Raw genomic sequence first — 6,532 nt, 5'->3', positions numbered from 1 at the left:
TTGATTGATTGATTGATTGATTGATTGATTGATTGATTGATTGATTGGAGTTGCCCCTGGTGAGAGGCGCCGAGCAGGAGTGGGCATACTTATTGCCCCCCAACTTGGTGCCTGTGTGTTGGGGTTCACCCTAGTAAATGAGAGGGTGGCCTCCCTCTGCCTACATGTGGAGGGATGGGTTCTGACTGTCGTTTGTGCTTATGCACCAAACGGCAGTTCAGATTATCCACCCTTTCTGGAGTCCTTGGAGGGGGTACTGGAAAGTGCACCTCCTGGGGACTCCCTTGTTCTGCTGGGGGACTTCAATGTTCATGTGGGCAATGACAGTGAGACCTAGAGGGGTGTGGTTGGGAGGAACGGCCCCCCTGATCCGAACCGGAGTGGTGTTCTGTTGTTGGACTTCTGTGCTCATCATGGATTGTCAATAACGAACACCTTGTTCAGGCATAAGGATGTCCATATGTGCTCTTGGCACCAGGACACCCTAGGCCGCAGTTCGATGATCGACTTTATCATTGTCTCATCTGATCTGCGGCCGCATGTCTTGGACACTCGGGTGAAGAGAGGGGCGGAGCTGTCCACTGATCACTACTTGGTGGTGAGTTGGCTCCGATGGTGGGGGAGGATGCCAGTCAGACCTGGCAGACCCAAATGTATTGTGAGGGTTTGCAGGGAATGTCTGGCAGAGTCTCTTGTGAGACGGAGTTTTAACTCCCACCTCCGGGAGAACTTCGAACATGTTCCCAGGGAGGTGGGGGACATTGAGTCTGAGTGGACCATGTTTCATGCATCTATTGTTGAGGCGGCTTACCGGTGCTGCGGCCGCAAGGTTGTCAGTGCCTGTCGCGGCGGCAACCCTCGAACCCGATGGTGGACACCATTGTGAGGGATGCTGTCAGGTTGAAGAAGGAGTCCTATCGGGCCTTTTTGGCCTGTGTGACCCCTGAAGCAGCTGATGGGTACCGGCAGTCCAAACGACATGTGGCTCGGGTGGTCGTTGAGGCAAAAACTCGGGCATGGGAGGAGTTTGGAGAGGCCATGGAGAATGACTTCTACACGGCTTCGAGACAATTTTGGTCCACCATTCGGCGTCTCAGAGGGAAAGCGGTACGCCACCAACACTGTTTATAGTGAGAGTGGTGTGCTGCTGACCTCAACTCAGGATGTTGTGGGTCGGTGGGCGGAATACTTTGAAGACCTCCTCAATCCCACCGGCACATCTTCCACTGAGGAAGCGGAGCCTGGGGACTCTGGGTCGGGCCTTCCAATCTCTGGTGCTGAGGTCACCGAGGTGGTTAAAAAGCTCCTCGGTGGCAGGGCCCCAGGGGTGGATAAGATTCGCCCGGAGTTCCTTAAGGCTCTGGATGTTGTAGGGTTGTGTTGACTTATGCGACTCTTCAATATTGCGTGGACATTGGGGGAAGTTCCCCTGGATTGGCAGACTGGGGTAGTGGTCCCCCTATTCAAAAAGGGGGACCGTAGAGTGTGTTCCAACTACAGGGGAATCACGCTCTTAAGCCTCCCTGGTAAAGTCTACTCGGGAGCTCTGGAGAGGAGGGTCCGTTGGATAGTGGAACCTCGGATTCAGGAGGAGCAGTGTGGTTTTTGTCTTGGCTGTGGAACACTGGACCAGCTCTACATTCTCAGCAGGGTCCTGGAGAGTGCATGGGAGTTTGCCCAACCGGTCTACATGTGCTTTGTGGACTTGGAGAAGGCGTTCGACCGCATCCCTCGGGGAACCCCGTGGGGGGTACTCTGGGAGTATGGGGTACCGGGCCCTTTGATACGGGCTGTTAGGTCCCTGTATGACCGGTGTCAGAGCCTGGTCCGCATAGCCGGCAGTAAGTCGGGCTTGTTCCCAGTGAGAGTTGGACTCCACCAAGGTTGCCCTTTGTCACCGATTCTGTTCATAACTTTTATGGGCAGAATTTCTAGGCGCAGCCAAGGTGTTGAGGGGATCTGTTTTGGTGGACTTAGGATTGCGTCTCTGCTTTTTGAAGATGATGTGGTCTTATTGGCTTCATCAGATCATGATCTACAGCTTTCGTTGGAGCGGTTCGCAGCCGAATGTGACGCGGCCGGGATGAAGATCAGTTCCTCCAAATCCGAGGCCATGGTCTTGAGCCAGAAAAGGGTAGAGTGCCCTCTTCGGGTCAGGGAAGAGGTCCTACCCCAAGTGGAGGAGTTTAAGTATCTCAAGGTATTGTTCACGAATGAGGGAAAAATGGAGCGTGAGATCGATAGGTGGATAGGTGCAGCGTCAGCAGTGAAGCAGGCGCTGTACAGGTCTTTCGTGGTAAAGAGAGAGCTGAGTCAAAAGGCGAAGCTCCCAATTTACCGATAGATCTACGTTCCCACCCTCATCTATGGTCACGAGCTTTGGGTTGTGACCGAAAGAATGAGATCTCGGATACAAGTGGCCAAAATGAGTTTTCTCTGCAGGGTGTCTGGACTCTCCCTTAGAGATAGGGTGAGAAGCTCGATCATCCGGGAGAGACTCAGAGTAGAGCCGCTGCTTCTCCACATCGAGAGGAGCCAGTTGAGGTGGCTTGGGCATCTGTTTAGGATGCTTTCTGGATGCCTCCCTGGTGAGGTGTCAGGTCCCACCGAAAGGAGGCCCAGAGGAAGACCCAGGACACGCTGGAGGGACTATGTTTCTCGGCTGGCTTGGGAATGCCTCGGGATTCCCCCGTAAGAGCTGGCCCAAGTGGCTGGGGAGAGGGAAGTCTGGGCCTCCCTACTTAGGCTGCTACCCCCGTGACTCGACCCCGGATAAGCGGAAGAAAATGGATGGATGGATGGATGGATGGATGGATATTAACTCAAATATTATTGAGTCTCTATGACTGCAATGCATTCTTAATGCAACATCGCTGCAGCTCTGGAAGTAAGGGGTGCTGACTTGAGGACAAATTGGGGTTACTTTTTGGTCAGTTGCTGACGTACCTACTGGATTGATTGACAGGTGGGTCGAGGATCCAATTACTGCAAAAAAAAAAAGAAAAAAGATTTTACTGTCCCGTTTAAGACTGTTGTTTAATCTACCCAGCGGCGCTACCACCTAAGTTATGGCTAAACCCCACTGCAGCCTCTCCTCTAAGGGGTATAATGAACTAAGTCTAACACCTGAGTATTACCCAGAGTGATTTTAGGTCAGTCCTGCTTAGGCTATGTTGAAGGTGACTCACCCAGATTTGTTAACGACCTCCATCTGTAAACCACACCCTTATCTCACCCCGTGGCTCATCCAACATATCAGCCGGAGTTGGATTATCATCCAGAGGGAAACTCAAATTAACGGTTGTTCACCTTCATTGTAGAATGGCAATTCTTACTCATCTGGTTCTTTTTAGAATCCAGAAATAGGATTCCAGGATGTTGTCTTAATACTCACAGCTGAGAAACCCGTTTAAAACCTCCCTATTTTGCTAGAGTTGAACCAAACTTCTTAAATCCATGTACACGAGGTGGTGAAATGATAGTCCAGATTTTTATGTTTTATGCTTTGCTTTAATTAATGATTTGCAAGGGAACAGTGTTAATACACAATCCAAACAATGATTTCATCTGATTGTATAGGAGAAACAGTAATTGGGAGTCCATACATTGCTTGATGAAGGTTCTTGTTAATTTATTCTGATGTCCAAAGGGTTGGGAGTCCAACTAATGCTGTGATTTCCTTCCTGCGATGAGCTGAGCTAGGGAGTTATGAATCCTTAAAGCTCCTGTGAGCTGATGAGGGAAAGCCTTCCCTTCCTCAGAAGCAGGCAATGTCCAAAAGCCTCAGTGTGTGTTAAATCCCTAAATGAACTCCGATACTTCCCTAAGTAAACATTAGAGGATATTCACCCAAATTGTCGTTAATTATTTATCACAAACTTTCTCTTAGTATGTAGCAGTAAAGAGTAGATGACCCCAAAATCTTACTGATATTTTCTGACTTCCTTTTTTGGTTAGATGTCCTATCGCTGTTATTTGGTATAAATTTGTAGAAGAACAATAATTAGGGAGTGTCCCTTACCAGCATTTCCAGTCTCCTTCTCAGAAGAACTCTTTGTAAGGATGGTGCCCCCAGGTGGCTGGTCCCCATTCTTACACTCCCTGGTTTCTCTGCTGATTGTCTGATTGTCTCCACCTTCGTGTCCTGTCAGGTGTGTGTGATTGTTTCTCAGTGTGTGGTTGTATAAAAGTCTACGTCTTTGTATTCCTCATTTCTGGGCATCGTCTGGTATCGTCCTGTGTTTCTGGTTTCCCTCGTGTCCCTGGTTTCCCTCGAGACATGTGTTTGCTGCCACGTCAGCTTATTATTTTGTATTATTAAAGTGCTTCTAATTTCCTCCCTGGTCCTGAGTCCTGCCTGCGCTACTGGGTTCTGTTCCAAACACAAATCCTGACAGTATGCCCAGAACAAGAAAGGAACCAGGCGGGCAGTTGACTCGGACAGCCCAGTGGGAGGAAAATTTAAAGCGTGCCGAAGAAGAAGCATCCGTCATCCATTGGAGCGGTTTCTGGATCGAACCCGTCTGGAGACGGAGGCACTGCAGCCCAATGATTGAGATCCTCCCATCACCTCTTCTGCTGGAGGAGGAGGAACATGACAGGTCTCAGCTCTGGGGGAGCCACCTGGCTTATAAACCCAGCTCCTTCTCCTCTCCGATACTACACAAGTTTCTCGAATGGGCGTCCGAGGAACAGGCTGAACCGGAAGAGAAGTTCTGGTTCGGTTCTGGTTCCGGCTCACGCCGCCGCCACCGGAGGATCAGGCGGCAAAGAAGGACCAGAAAAGCTGATCGTCAGCCCCTTCCTCCACCCGAATCTTCCCACTTGTGTTCAGAGGAGCTGAGGAGAAATTTAATGGGGGGGGAGGGGGGTGCCTGAGCCCCCTCTTGCCTGCAGGTCAAGCAGACTCTCTCTCTGCGGAGGAGCAGTGCAGACTTTCGCAGTGGGTGGGGTACCTCAGCCCCTGCTCACCCGAGGAACGAGCAGGCTCAGTTTCCACAAAGGGTTTTGGTTCTACAGAGGGTTCTGTTTCCACAGAGGACTCACCTGATATCTCGCCTGATAACATTGCTGTTTCTAAACAGCAATGTTTAGAAACAGCAATGGACAGCAAGGGACTCTTCTACCCTGTCACACTCAGCTCAGACTGTTGTTACAAACAAGCGGTCTACTCGATGATGGAGGACCTGCTTGTGTCCAGACCCAGCCTATTACAGACCTCAGACTTCTCACTGATGCTTTCGGTGATAAAGACTCTTAACGTAGAGTATCAGACATTTTCTAACTCACCTTCTTGTGTTACTGTGGGATCATGTCCAGAACCTGCCGGGTCTCCAGCACCTGCAGGCTCTCCAGAACCTGCCAGGTCTCTAGCACCTGCAGGGTCCGGTTCTGGGAGGGTCCTGGAGGATGCCTCCCATGCTTCCTGTTCCGAGGGGGTCCTGGAGGATGCCCCTTATGTATCCTGTTCTGGGAGGGTCTTGGAGGACACCTCTCATGCTTCCAGTTCTGAGAGGGTCCTGGAGGATGCCACTCATGTCTCCTGTTCTAGGAGGGTCCTGGAGGATGCCTCCCACGTTCCCTGTTCCGAGGGGGTCCTGGAGGATGCCCTTCATGTATCCTATTCTGGGAGGGTCCTGGAGGACCTCTCCCATGGTTCCTGTTTTGAAGGGGTCCTGGAAGACAGCCCTCACATCTCCTGTTCTGAGGGGGTCCTGGAGGACACCCTTCATGTATCCTGTTCTGGGAGGGTCTTGGAGGGCGCCTCCCACGTTTCCTGTTCCGAGAGGGTCCTGGAGGATGTCCCTCATGTATCTTGTTCCGGGAGGGTCCTGGAGGATGCCTCTCACATTTCCTGTTCTGAGGGGGTCCTGGAGGATGCCCCTCAAGCATCCTGTTCTGGGAGGGTCCTGGAGGATGCCTCCTGTTCTATGAAATTATCTTTAACAAGATAGATACAGGTTAGGAGAAAGGTCGGAGCAATGAATGAAAACTCTCAAAAGAAACTCTCAGGCTGTTTTCTGCTAGAATAATAAGTGTCATTTATTAAACCGCCACAGATACAGCAAAGCAACGTACATTCAGTACAAATCAAGCATTGATGTAGAAAACCCTCACCGTGACACCAGACTGAGGAAGCCGTTATTAGTCCGAATAAAAAGGTAACATCAATTCAGGCTGGGCGTCGGATCCGGACCCGCAGCAGACTTCAACTCTAATTCTGGGTGTTACACTTTTTATACTCCCCCTCTGACTGGGTGACGTGCGGGCAGAGCAAACATGTTTTCCATCATCAAGGCAGTTTGTACAGCAGAGCGATGGCTCATAAAAACATGTCTTTCAAACCCAAGGTCGTGGGTGGATGAAAGACCTGTCTACATCAAACTCTGGGTCACTGTAACCACAAGATGGGCCAGATCTTGCGGCAAGAGCACCCCCGGAGGCTTATTTTCATTCCTCCAAAACCCTCGCTACATATAAAATGAGTATAAAATAAGTATAAATTGACATAAAAGCATCAAAATAATCATTC

Source organism: Nematolebias whitei, chromosome 9, assembly GCF_014905685.2.
Source record: "Nematolebias whitei isolate Nwh7 chromosome 9, NemWhi1, whole genome shotgun sequence".
Lineage (NCBI taxonomy): Eukaryota > Metazoa > Chordata > Actinopteri > Cyprinodontiformes > Rivulidae > Nematolebias > Nematolebias whitei.
This window is presented reverse-complemented; position numbering follows the sequence as displayed.